This window comes from Vulpes vulpes, chromosome 12, assembly GCF_048418805.1.
Source record: "Vulpes vulpes isolate BD-2025 chromosome 12, VulVul3, whole genome shotgun sequence".
Lineage (NCBI taxonomy): Eukaryota > Metazoa > Chordata > Mammalia > Carnivora > Canidae > Vulpes > Vulpes vulpes.
Window position 1 is genome coordinate 145,647,158 of NC_132791.1, and position 15,068 is coordinate 145,662,225.

The window sequence follows — 15,068 nt, forward strand, 5'->3', positions numbered from 1 at the left end:
ATTTCAGATTTACCTTCACATTTCAAGCTCCAAAACCTCACAATGTCTCAGAGAAGCCAACTCATTTTATGCAATGAGAGCAACAGGCATAAAAAAAATGTAGATACACAGACAATGAAAACTTAGATGTGAAAACCAGTTTTTTAATTGGACTTCCTCTGGAGTCCTTGCCCTGCTATAGTCTTTTCAAAAGAGCTGCCAGGGTAATTCTTTAAAAACCTGACTCAGGTCACATCATTCATTGGCTGAACATTTAGTTGGTCTCCATTACATTCACAGCAAAAGCCAAAGTCTATGAGGCCCTAAATGTAATCTCCATCATCTCCCTGACCTGCTCATTAGGCACCCCCTCCTCACTCTATTTAAGTTGCAGCGGCCCTTTCCTGTTTCTAGAACATGCTGGTCATGCTTGTGCCTCTGGAATATTTCAGTGGGTATTCTCTCAGCTTCAAATGTTCTTCACCACTTTGCTCCAGGGCTTTTTTCCACCCTTAAGTGATCCCTCAAATGTCATTGTTGTTAAGGCCTGCCTCCATCACCCCTACTGTACCCCAACACTCTTTTTTCTTGCTTTGTTATGTTTGTGCACAGCATTTAACACCTAAAACATGCGTAATTTATTGTGTATATGAAATATATCCTCCCACTAGCATATGACTCCAAGAGAAAAAAGATTCCTGTATTTTTTCTGCTACTGTACTGTCAGTGCCTAATTTAATGCTAAGCGTAAAGTAGGTATCCAATAAATATTCATTGAAAATTAATCAATCAATTAATTAATAAAAGCAAATGCCAGTCCATATGCTTACAGCTAACAAGAAAGAAGATAGCTGGCCTAGTTTTTAATTCAATAAGAGTACTTTTCATAAGAATAATATTTTGGGTTAGGGCGAATGTGTAAGTAACGCTCCCATAGGAAAAGGCTTTATTTTCCCTTGTGGTTGAGAAAGCAATATAATTGTTAGAAGCACTAAACAGAGAAGAGGGGGGCATTAGTGAATGTGGTTCATTTAATCCAAGCAGGCAACATGATGGCTTTCAGGAAAGCTAATAAAGGACTGTTTTCAGATTATGAAGGAAATATAAAATTAGCAAAGGCTATCTGGGAAGACTCGATAAGGGGAGTTTTTTAAAAAGGCATGTGGCTAACTTGCCACCATAAAACCCGAGCAAGAAACTATGCTTTTACTCTTGGAAACGGAAAAGGAAGAACATTATGTTATTTTTCAATTCCATAGGATTATCAAAAAGTTTAAGCTTCTTCTTTTTTAATAACAGCTTTATTGAGCTATAATTCATATCCTATAAAATTCAACTTTGTAAGGTATGCAATTCAATATTTTTTACTATACTCGCACATGTGCAACCATCACTGCTACTCAATTTTTAAACATTTTCATCACTCCCAAAAGAAACCCCATCTTCATTTACCCCTCCTCTAGCCAATGGAAACCACTGACCTACCTGCTGTTTCTACAGATTTGCCCATTCTGAACATTTCATAGAAATAGAACCATATGATTTGTGGTTTCTTTCACCTGATGTCAAGTTTTCAAGGTTCATCCATGTTGCAGTATGGATCAATATTTCATTCCTTTCTATTGCAAAGTAACATTCCATTTTATGGATCTATCACATTTTGTCTATGTTGATTGCCATTTGAGTTGTTTCTACTTTTTGGCTATTGTATATGAACAATGTTTCTATGCAAGTTTTTGTGCATATATGTTTTCATTTTTCCTGGATATATGGGTAGGAGTGAAATTTCTGGGTTATATGGTAGTCCCAACTTTTACATTTTGACATTACAGTTTGTCAAACTGTCTCAAAGTGGCTACACCATTTTATAACATCATCAGCAATATATGAGGGTTCCAATTTCTCTACATCTTATCCAACATTTGTTACTATCTGCCTTTTACATTACAGTCATCTTAGTGGGTATGAAGTGGTATTTCATTGTGATTTTGATTCACATTGTCCAAATGGCTACTGATGTTGAGCATATTTTCATGTGGTTATTGGCCATTTGTATGTTTTCTCTGGAGAAATGTCTATTCAAATTCTTTGCTCATTTTTAAATTAGATTATTTGGTTTTTATTGCTGAATTGTAAGAGTTCTTTATATATTCTGAAAAAAAATCCCTTACAAATATTTTCTCTCATTCTGATGTTTGTCTTTTCACTTTTTACTGGTGTCCATGGATGCACAAAGTTTTTTATCTTAGTGAAACCCAGGAACACAGTCAACAGGATATCCATGGCAGTGCATGGATTCAAATATAACTTAAAGAAACTAAGCCTGGGAGACACAGCTTCCTTGAGGTCGTTCATCTAAAGATCCCAGAATCAAAGCCCAAACCTAAGTTCTCTGACTCTATTATTTAATGTGCAGTGTGTCCTACTGCCTATAACAGATATTGTTGGTCTTTTCATAAGAACTGAACTACTGTTAGTAGAAATTCCTCCAGATGGGGAAAAAAGATTATACATATGGCATATATTACTCTAGGATTATGTCTATAAAATGGTTCTCTTTTGGGTTTCTCTTATAGCATGTGTGGCTAATGGAGTAAATCCTGGTTTTCAGATGAGAAGGCTAGGCAATATCAGGAAATAAATGGAAGGAAAACAGTGGCAGAGACTTACATACTTATAGACAAACACATCTCAAGATTTGTGCCTAAAGCTCATGAAGTGGAAAAGCAACAGGGAATAATTGTTATCTGAGAGCACAAAGACACATAGGCCATCTATCAACAGCTAACAGCATGGAAGACATCAAACAACTTTGCCTGAGCAATCTGTTTCATTTAGTAGTAAGTCACGCACCAGTGCGGAGTAGAGACTTTCCGGAGGCTGGCACTGAGAATCTGAAGTGTAATGGGCAACTTGATAACGTTTAAGTACTCAGCCCTTATTTTACTTCACTAATTTTTTACCTCACTAGTGTTAAATGACATTTAAAATGTTATTTTGCTCAAAACATTAATTAAAAAATATACATGCACCCTTATGTTAATTGCAGCATATTTACAATTGCTGAATTATGAAAGCAGCCCAAGTGTCCATGAACAGAGGAATGGATATATATTCATATATATATATGAAAATATATATATATATATTCCATAATGGAATATTATTCAGCCATAGAAAAGAATGTAATCTTGCCATTTGCAACAACATAGAGAGAGCTAGAGAGTATAATGCTAAGCAGAGTAACTCAGAAGAAGACAAATACTGTATGATTTCACTCATATGTGGAATTTAAGAAACAAAACAAATAAGCAAAGGGGAAAAAAAGAAAGAGATATGCCAAGAAATAGACTTTTAACTATAGAGAACAAACTGATTACCAGAGCGGAGGGGAGTGGGGGGATGGGTGACATAGGTGATGGGGATTAAACAGTATACTTATGTTGAACATTGAGTAATGTATATAGTTGTTGAAACACTATATTGTACACTTGAAACTAATATAACACTATATGTTAACTATACTGGAATTAAAATAAGAAATAATACAAAAAAGAAGGTAAAAATTATTTTGCTCAGGAACAATGTTACATGCTAAAATGTGAAATGTAAGTGGTTAAAGTACTTTATAATAAATGTGTCTCTGAATAAAATCTTATGGGCTGGGGGCAACCCGGGTGGGTCACCGCTTTAGTATCACCTTCAGCCCAGGGCCTGATCCTGGAGACCTGGGAGCAAGTCCCACGTTGGGCTCCCTGCATGGAATGGAGCCTGCTTCTCCCTCTGCCTGTGTCTCTGCCTCTCTCTTTCTCTGTGCCTCTCATGAATAAATAAATAAAATCTTTAAAAAAAAATCTTAAAAAAAAATCTTATGGGCTGAAGAATTTGAAAAGTTATTTCTAAGCCATCTTTTTTCATAAGTATTTCTTAGATATAAAAAATCAGAATCTATACTTTCTGACTTAGAAATAATAAAAGCAGTAATAATGATTAACAGTAGTAAAAAAAGCATTACTTTACATATTATTACTACTACTAATAGTAAGAGTAGTATTAGTAAAATAATAGTGATAAGAAATTAAAAATAGTACTAATAATTACTTTTATATAATATTTTGGAATTTCCTTTTTTTTTTTTTTTTGGTTTTGTTTTTGCAGCAAAAAGGAAATGAATGGCTTAATTTCTATTTATTAACCTGAGCCGAGCACACAGGCCAAGCCAACAGTGTTAATTTGGGTTGAGCAGCAACACACACTGCATGGGGTTTCTAAGAATGATCTGATCCTCTGGGGAAGGAAGAGCTGGTCACCCAGCTCTGATGGAAGGGGAAGGAGGGAAGAGTTTCTGCTTCCATGACTTTTGGGGGATGGATGAAGTCAGGTGGGGTAACTTTCTCCTGTGATGGTCCTCCATCTTCTAGGGGTGGCGAGAAGAGTCAGCTCAGGCTGCTGACTATTTTGGGATTTCCAAAGTGCTTTCACATATTTCACATATTGCATTTAAATCCTATCACAATCTTCTGGGAAAAGTATCCTTATCTCTATTTTATAGATAAAGAAATCCAAGTCCAGATCCAGTCTCAACAATCATCATTGTATTAGACACTATGCCAGATATTGCTACTCATGCAGGATTATCTACCACTCACAACATTTTTGAGGAAGGCCTTGTTAATTCCATGCTGCAGATGAATCTCTGGGAGAATACAAATTGCCCAATCCTACAGCTAGTAGAAAGCAGTGAGAAGTTTGAACATAGCTCTTTGCAGTCTAAGATTGTACTCTTCTAGTAAGAAACCATAGTTCTTGAGATAATGTTTATATATGAAACTGTGTTTTACAAAAAGTTTTCATGGTGGTTATATGGATGGGAAGTTGTATTTTGCTTCTGAGACTCAATAAGAAAAATAACAATGACAAGAGAAATAGTTTACATTCACTGAATACTTACTATATCTCAAACATTGAGTGAAGTAAGCACTTTGAATTTACCATCATTTAATCCTTATGGACAACCCTATCTCAATTTAGGATACTGAAAACTAAAACTAAGAAAAGTTCAGCAAGCTATCTATGGCCATAGTATGGCTGATGGGTTCCAATCACACTGAATTTGGTCTTCTGTTTTTTACAGAGAGGAACACAATAGATAATCCATCAATCTATTATCCTAATGACTGATAATCCTTAACTCATGTTTCAGTTTACCTAAGGTCTGACACTACCTCATCCATTCACTGTAAATAGGAATCAGCATAGACTAGGCAACACGCTGAGTCTGTTGTCATGGAACAGAGAGAAACTAGCTGGTTTACCCAAGATCTGATGCATACTTTAACAAAATTTACCAGCTCCTTTAGATACTAGTTCCAGATAATGCATCAGCAGACTAAGAAACAGATTTTCTCCCTTTCCTGGAAGCCACAGACTTCTATGTGTGAAGGGAGTAGGGAGGAGGTTAAAGTGTTATGAGACTGGCAGAGCAAAGTAGGCAAGCTCATGAACCTTCTGAGGAACCAAAGAACCACCAAAGAAACTTGTGAAAGCTTAGCTTATCCTGTACACTAGTTTTCAGTTAGGGAGAAACTGAGAGGGCAGAAAATTCCTGGAGGCTCAAAGCACCTCAGCACTGACCACTTTATACTACAAAAGTTTGGAACTTCTAAAGACCCTCATACATAAACACTGAATAGAGCCCTCCTCCCTTTTTCTTCAACAGTCAAAAGCTTTTGGGTTAAAACTAGAGCCCCTAGAGCCATGCACCACAGCCATGCCATAGCCAGCTAGTTGAACATTCCACTTGCCTCCCTATCCTGTGCTGTAGCAGCAGCCTTGCCACAGCTGACAGGCACATGCAGCCCACACGTGGGACTCCCCTTAAAAGCCTAAACCTGGTGGCCAGGGGAAATTACACTTTTGGGCTCCATGAGTCATTTATACACAGGGCCATTCCTTCAAGACTGAAAGAGATAGTAGTTTCACTGATTACATAAAAACAAACATAGAGAATCAGGAAAAATGAGGAGAAGAGGAATATGTTCTAAACAAAAGAACAAGATAAAACCTTAGGAAAAAACCTTAATGAAACAGGTGGTCTACTTGATAAAGAGTTCAAACTAATGGTCATAGAGATGCTTACCAAACTTAGGAGAAGAATGGATAAATACAGTAAGAACTTCAACAAAGAGACAGAGAATATAAAAAAGTACCAAACCGAAGTCATAGAGCTAAAGAATACATTAAGTAAACCGAAAAATCCACTAAAGGGCTTCAACAATGGAATGGATGAAGCAAAAGAATGAATCAGTAAGCTGGAAGACAAAGCAATGGAACTCACCTAGCTAAAGTAACAAAAAGAAAAAAAAATTTAAAGTGAATATACCTTAAGGGACATATAGGACAAAATCAAATGAAATAACATCTTCATTATAGGAGTCCCAGGAGAAGAGAGAGAGAAATTTATTTGAAGAAATAATGGCTAACAAATTCCTCAACCTGATAAAGAAAATTGACATCCAAGTCCAAGAAGCCCAGAAAGTTCTAAAATAGATGAATCCAAAGAGGTCCACACCAAGAAACATAATTAAAATGTCAAAAGTTAAAGATAAAGAGAGAATTTTAAAGCAGCAAGAGAAAAGCAGTATGTTGTGTACAATGGAAATGCTAGAAGGCCATCAAATTTTAAAGCAGAAACTTTGCGGGCCAGAAGAAAGGGGCATAACATATTCAAAGTCACATTGACAGGCAAAAAATTCCAGTGAAGAATGCTGCACCTGGCCATGTTATCAATCAGATTGATTGATAAGAAAGAAAGAATTCTCCAGGTAAGCAAAAGCTAAAGGAGTTCATCACTACTAAACCAGTCTTATAACAAATAGTAAAGGGGATTCTTTAAGCTGAAAAGAAATGGCAGTAATTAAAAGAAACAAAACATATGAAAGTTAAAAACTCACTGGAAAAGATAATATACAGTAAAGGTAGTGGATTAATCCCTTACAAAGCTAACAAAGACTAATAGACAAAGGTAGTAGACTTAATTAAAATATAATAATTATTTCAGGAATACATAAAATAAAAAATGTAGAATAAGCCATCAAAGCATAAAACATAGCAGGGAGATAAAAACTTACAGAGTTTGGGAATAGGTTCCAACTAAAGTTATTACCAACTTAAAATAGCCTGCTATATACATAGGATAATATATATGAGCAGCACAGTAATCACAGGGCAGCTTATAGCAAATACACAGAAGAAAATGAGAAAAAAATCTAAACGTAACACTAAAGGAAATCATTAAATCAGTAGGAAAGAGGGAGAAAGAAGAAGAAACAGAATAACCATAAAACAGCCAGAAAACAATAAGAAAATGGCAAAATATACATACTATCAATAATTACTTTAAATGTAAATGGCTAAATCTCCAATCAAAAGACATATAATGGCTGAAAGGATTTAAAAACAACAACAACAAGACTCATCTATATGCTGCCTACAAAAGACTCACTTCAGAAGTAAGGGAACAATGACCGAAAGTGAATGGATTGAAAAAATATCCCATGCAAATGGGAACCAAAAGAAAGCTGGTGTAGCTATACTCCTATCAGACAAAATAGACCTTCAAACAAGGACTGTAATAAAAGACAAAGGTGGGCATTACACAATGATAAAAGGATCAAGTCAGTAAAAAGATGTAACATTTATAAATATATATGCACCTAACATAGAAGTATCAAAATATTTAAAGCAAATACTAACAGACCTAAAGAGAGAAATTGACAGCAATACAACAGGAGACTTTATTACCTCACTTACTTCAATGGATAGATCATCCAGATAGAAAATCAATAAGGGAAACTTGGCCTTAAATGACACATTGCATCAAATGGATTTAATAGATATATATAGATATATATACAGATGCATTCCATCCCAAAGCAGCAGAATATACATTCTTCTCAGGTGCACATAAAACATTCTCCAGGATAAATTACACATTAGGCCATAAAATAAATCATCCCATAAAATGGTATGAAACTAGAAATCAATTATAAGAAAACTGGAAAAAACTACCAAAATGTGGAGATTAATCAACATGCTACTAAACAATCATGATCATCAAATAAATTAAATGAGAAATCAAAAAAATACCTAGAGACAAATGAAAACAGAAATATGACATACCAAAATCTATGAGGTGCAGCAAAAGCAGTTTTAAGAGTCAAGTTTATAGCGATATACACCTACCTCAAGAAACAAGAAAAATCTCAAATAAACAGTCTAACATTATATCTGGAGGAACTAGAAAAAGAACAAGCAAAAGTCAAAGTTAGTAGAAGGAAGAAAATAAAAAAAAAGATCAGAGCAGAAAAAATTAAATAGAAACTAAAAACAATAAAAAAGATCACTGAAACTAAAAGCTGGTTCCTTGAAAACAAACAAAAATTACGAATCTTTAGATAGACTTGTCAAGAAGAGAGGACTCAAGTAAATCAAATCGGGAACAAAAGAGAAGTTGCAACTGATACCATAGAAATATAAAGGATCATAAGAGACTGCTATGAACAATATACATGAAAAAATTAGATAACCTAAAGTAAATGGATAAATTCCAAGAAACATACAATCTTCCAAGACAGAATTATGAAGAAATAGAAAACCTGAATAGATCGATTACTACCAAGGAGATTAAATCAGTAATCAAATACCTCCCAACAAACAATATTCCAGGACCAGACAGATTCACTGGTGAATTCTATCAAACATTCAAAGATTTAATAACGATCCTTTTCAAACTCTTGCAAAAAAATTGAAGAAGAAGGAATGCTTCAAAATAAGTTTACAACACCAGCATTACCCTGATACAAAACCAGACAATGACACCACACACACAAAAAGTTAAAAAATTAAAACTACAGCCATTTGATGAATACCTACTTGACATTCATAAGTACCCACACTGGAAGTGATGAGTGTCAAGGGGTTTATATGGCTTCTTATTTAATACTCCTAAGAAACTTGTAATTTTGAAACCCTTAACTCTGTTGTAAAGATAATGGAACTAAAGATCCAAGAGATTAAGTTACCTGCTCAAGGTCACAAAACTAGTGGGTGAACTTGGATTCCAGCCCAGATATGCTTGGCACTGAAGCCCTGCTCTTTGCACTATTCAAAGCCTGAGTGGAATATCAGTTCTACCACTAAATTAGTCGTGCATCCCAAGACAAATCATTTATACCACACCAAGCCTCAGCATCTTTATCTTTAAATGCAAATTATAATAGAGCTGCTATAACGATGGAAGATAAATAGGTAAAATATAAACAATAATACTACTGGCGGCATAGGTTGGTTTGCTAGGTAACTTACATAGGTCATTTGCATAAAAACACCTGGTAAACAATAAAACACTACTTGAATATGAATTTAGAAATAATTGAAGCTTCTGTAGAAAGGAGATTCCAAAAAGATGAATTGAAAGAAAAGAAATATAAAGAGTTGATTATCTTATTCAAAGAATTGAGTGTTAAAACAAAAATGCATTCAGATTAAGATTATCCTGGTCCTTTAGACTTGGGCAAGTATCAAAAGGCTTCCACAGGGGACAATTTCCCAGCACCCAATCTAAGAACGCATTCCAAAGAAAACAAATGCCAGTCTGTGTGGTGTGTGTATGTGTTTCTGTTCAGGTTTGCATGCCTGTGCCTGTTTGTGCCATGTCGGTGCTGAAACGAGCTTCAGTGTACTGATTTATCTCTCAGTGTGATCATCTATAGAGCTCCAGATGTTCTGTAGGAGTTGCTGAGCACCTAATTTGAATGCCAAAAGAAAGGTGCTTATAGCATATTTCCAAAATAATGTGTTTCCAAGATTTAGGAGTGTATACTATAATTTTCAAGGAAAAAAAAATAAAAACTCTCTTTTCATCTTTCAGAAGATGGTTGTTTCTGGAAATTTTTAAATTCCTTCCTGACAGTGCACACATGTCCTTCAGGATAGAACTCTGATCTGTAAATAACATATTGATGTTCTGACAGTGCCACTCGAGTTATTGCTGCAGGGCTGGAAGCCAACTTGGCTCCTAATCATGAAATCTGACAGAGGCAGCTCCTCTTGATGGCTTTTTGTTTTTGTATTTTAATAAATCTTAGAGGCACAGTCATATAATTAGATCATCAGAGGCACTAAGAATCAATTTGACTTTGGAAAACTTTCCATGAAAAAAAAAATATCTTGGAGGTCATTGAGTCCAACTTGGTCAATTCACAAATAAGATACTTAAGCAAACGCTTGTGTGGGGTCTCTTGGAGAGCTAGATTTTCTTTTTCTATAACTACATTAGATACTTGTTGCCATTAAAACACAAACGAATACAACAAGAACAGCAAAAAAAAAAAAAAAAAAAAAAAAAAGCCCAAGTAGATTGTGTCATTTTTAACTGCTTGCTGAGTGCTAACTTTTTTTGGGGGGTGGAAAAGAGTGATAGAGCAGGGTGGTAGTTAGAAGCCCACAGACCTGATTTCAAGTTTCATCTGGCCACTTAACAGGTAACAAGTAATTTAACTTCTCTGTACCTTGGAGTTTATACCTATAAAATGGAGATAATATACTGTACTATTTAAGGCTCCTGTAATTGCAAGTCCCAAGTATCCAATTAAAAGAGACATAAAGGATTGGCTCATATAATGAAGCCATTGGAACAACTGAAAGAATAGAAATAGTGCCAACCTCAAGGAAGACTAAATAGAAAGACTCCAATACCTCTGTCCCTGGTGTGACTCTATTCTTTATATGCCAAGTAAATTCTCTAAATCTAGCTCCTCCTAGTGGTACATGGCCATAGGCCGCAACATATAGCCTTAGCATTAGAAGGAAAACCCCTTTTCTTCTTTAGTACTCACTGTAAAACTCCTGTGTAAGAACTTTAATTGGGTCTTCCTTGGCCACATGATAACATCTCTGGCCAGCAGGTGGGGAGCTTTATGCAAAGATGTTATTAAAGCATTCACGACAGCCCGGGTGGCTCAGCGGTTTAGCGCTGCCTTCAGCCCAGGGCATGATCCTGGGGACCCAGGATCCAGTCCCACATTGGGCTCCCTGCGTAGAGCCTGCTTCTGTCTCTGCCTCTCTCTCTCTCTCTCTCTGTGTCTCTCATAAATAAATAAATAAATAAATAAATAAATAAATAAATAAAATCTTTTTTTAAAAAAATAAAGCATCCAGTGTTTGATAAGAAGAGGTATTTTCAGAAGAAGGAGACTGTTCTGGATAGACGGAATTATAAATGTCTGCTAAAAATGCCTACCTCAGGAATGTGAAGATCACACAAGCTAACAGACTTAAAATGTTGGACACATAGTAAGTTCATAACAAATGGCAACTGTTCTATCCTTCTATAAATATTCTTGAATCAATTTTATATGTCTTCCAGGCAAGGATGGGGGAAACAATAAACTCCTGGGTAACAAGGACAGGGAAACTTAACATTTTAAAAGTAATCTCTACATAAAAAAAGAGAACACAATCCTAGTCTGCCAGGGCCTGGGACAATCAGACAGAAGCTTCAAGATCACTTAAATCTATGTCCAAGATCCCATTACCCATGTCACCTTATATAGAGGCTATCTGAAATGGTTTTATTTGTTTTTCTTCTGCTCATTTAGTTTCACTAGGTCAAAATTTAAAAAATCTGTTAGTTCCTATTTTTTTAGGATGGTGCTACTTTGCTACTCTTGACTCTGTAACTAAATCTGCACAATGGAGCATTAATGTTAGATGACTCTGAGCCAATGGAATGTTGTCCATGTCCCTATCCCTGCAATTACCCAACCCAACTGCAATTACCTAATTGCTCTAATATGATACATATCCATTTATCTAGAAGAATCTGACATTGAATTTCTCAAAATGTTTCTTCAGAATATTCTGGAGATATCAAAAATATGGAAAGATGATCACTTTTTACTTTGCCTTTGAATCGTGGAAAAGACCATTCAGCTTTTAGTTAAAAGGCTTATATTCACAACTTCTTCTCTCATTCAGCAAATATTTGTTGGGCAATAATAATATAACACTCTTGAACTTATATTCTATTGAGGAAAAGAGAGACCATAAAGAATGAAGCAAACAGATAATATATTGACAGGTAAGTAAATAAAAAAAATAAAGTGGGTTAAGGTACAAAAGGATATAGGATGGTGAGAGAGATTTCCTGTTTGAGTAAAATCAGAGGGAATTGAGGGAGTGAATCATGGGAAAATGTAATAGAAGAATACAGGAGACAGGGTCAGTAAATGCAAATACCCTAAAGGTAGAAATAAACTTGGACAGAAAGGTGAAATCTAGATCATGTAGATCTTATAGGCTCTAGAAAAGACTTTAAGTTTTAATTAGAACAAGAAAAGAATCCCACTGAATAGTTTTACATTTAAAAGAACTACGTTGGTTGCTCCAAAATGTCTTCCACAACTACACAAGGGGAAAGGAAGCAGAGCCCAGATATAAAAGGATTCCAGAAGTTGGTGATAAGGGTGGCTTTGCCTAGATTGGTCAAGGTAAAGGTAGTTAGATTCCAGGTATATTTGGAATGTAGAATCAACAGGACTTACTGATTGATGAAACGCTGAGCCTGAAGAAAAAGAGGCATTAAGATGACAGGCAGGTTTTTGGTGCAGGCATCTGGTTGAAGCTAGCACAATTTCACAGAAAGGATTAAGGCAGGATTTTCCAGAGTTCTGCTTTAGGAATTGTAAGCCTAAAATGCGTATCTAGAGAGTTAAGAAAACTCTTGTATATACAAGTTTGGAGCTGTAGGAAAAGAACTGGGTTGAAGCTACAAATGTAAGAATTATCAATTTGCAGATAATTTTGAAAAGCAGAGTCTGGCACCTTGGGAGTGAGTGGACAAAGACAAGATGAGACATAAGAACTGACCAGTGGGACACTTAAGAGTCTGAAAGAGGAGGAGACAGACTGGAATAAGGTAGTTGAGAAATTAGTGGAATATACCATGTCTGAAGCCAACTCAAGAGAAATGGTTCAAGAAGGAGGTTCCTAATTACCTCGATAAAAGAAATTTCAGTGGAGTTGTGGGGATGAAAACCAAACCTGAGTTAAGTCAGGAAAGAATGTCAGATGAAAAAGTAGAGACAGTGAACACAGCTTTTGAGCTTTGCTGTAGAAGAGAAGACACATAGGTTTGTTCCTGATGAGGAACTTGATGTCTGCAGAGGGAATCTTAAGGATGGAGAATTATAGAATGTTTGCTTACTGAATGAAGATAATGGTCCAGTGGAGATTGAGAATTAAAGTTTAAATAGGATAATGAATGTGAGTGTGTTTGATGAATTTGAAAATGCTATACAAGTTTCAGGTGTTTAGTAATTTGATCTAAATGAACATTCACAATCTAATCTTTCATAACCCACATCTCGCAAAACATTGCACCATGTCCATTTTATAAATATTTATGATGACATCATAAACACTCTTCTGACTATTTCTTGTTTGTGTCCAACTCATAAGACTTGCTTTGTTAGTCACAATAATAGCTATTGAGTTTGAAAAAGGATGAAATTGTTCATTTACCAATGAACTCACCCTTTTAGTTTCCTTTCACTCACTCATTTCTACTGGATCTGAAACCAGATAAAAACACAAATGCCATGTTTTAATCCACTCTAACAAGAACATACTGAATGCTTACTACATACAGGGTAATCATAGGTTTTGTGAGATTTTCACATTAGTAGATTTATATCATTTAGACATTAAATCTTATTGACCTGTTAAATTCATCTTCACTTCATCCCATACTTCTGCATTTCTACAGATTCTGTCATGCGTAAAGGCAAGGGTATGGAATAGCATAATGTATTTCATGAATGACATTGGTTTTGTAGAAACATAAGGTACAAGAAATTAAGTAGGGTTAGGTAAAAACTAAAGTAGTGATAAATATCCTCATACTAATTTGGAAGATAAATACTATTAATATTTTTAAGCAGGAAATATCATGGCTGACTTGTGTTTCAGAAAGATTATTTTTTTGATGGTGGATTGGAAGAGGGTGAGTAAGAAGTAAAGATGTCAGGAGTTTCATTTAGCCATTCATTCAATATTTTGAGGACCTATAGGATGCCAGCTTCTATAGAATGTGCTAGATTCTAGGGGAGATATAAATAATTCTACCCTAGTGGTACCAACTATATTACATATACATTATAATGTAAGTGTATAAATCTGTTATGATATTTGTTATATTAGAACCAATCTGTGGATCAGGGTGCTAAAAATTAATTTGAAAAATACATTTGTAGAAAAATTAAGATTAGCATGAACCAGAAGGTATATATTTGGAGGCATATATTTTTGAATCTGAACATTTATGAGGTAGTTGGGGGTCTGGAGCAACCATGATAGGTCATGTGAAGTTGTGAGAGAGCAGAAATTATAGGTAAGCAGAAGACATGAGAAAAGAAAAGAGGCCTACAGGGCAGGAGAAGCAAGAAGAAAATGGAGCAACTCTACAGAAAGAGGAAACATTGTCAGAAAGAGAGAGCTAATGAGAAAGAAACAGGTAGTAGTGGACTCAGAAAGCATCTTGATTTCAGAGCTGATTTCAGCTCCATCTAGATACATCTTGAAAACTCTAACCCTATAACTTGAGAAAATTTGTCTCCGTCTCTATTTCTGCTGCCACAGGACTTGGGAAAAACACTCTGTGGGCTGTCTCTACTTATCCTTTGAGCAAAGGCAAAGGATAGTGGATGAGAGAGACGCGGGAAGAGGTTTGTGTTCTCAGTTCATGCAGAAATAAAAGATAGTGTGAACACATTTTTGCTTTTATAAATGAAGGACGTGTAGCCACCTTTATACCACAAATGCTTCCAGAAAAACTCCTGCTATCTGACAGTGCTTCAGATTATGTATTGCAGAACAAAAGAAAAGAGTGTGTTTAATTCCCAAGGTATTTTATCCATGAGTGAAACCAAAAAGTGGACTAAAGCAAAGAGCAAGATCAAGGATGGATCCAGGGACAAATTGGTTTCCCTAAGGTCCTTTTTCTTCCATACCTAAATAGGAAAGCAGTC

At 35.5% G+C, this 15,068-nt stretch overlaps 1 protein-coding gene across 8 annotated transcripts in view; it reads right to left on the bottom strand.

The window, feature by feature from the left end:
• The window catches only part of PDE4B (phosphodiesterase 4B), a 530,398-nt gene that overhangs the window by 190,019 nt on the left and 325,311 nt on the right, over nt 1-15,068 (bottom strand). The gene's annotated exons all lie outside the window — the stretch shown is intronic.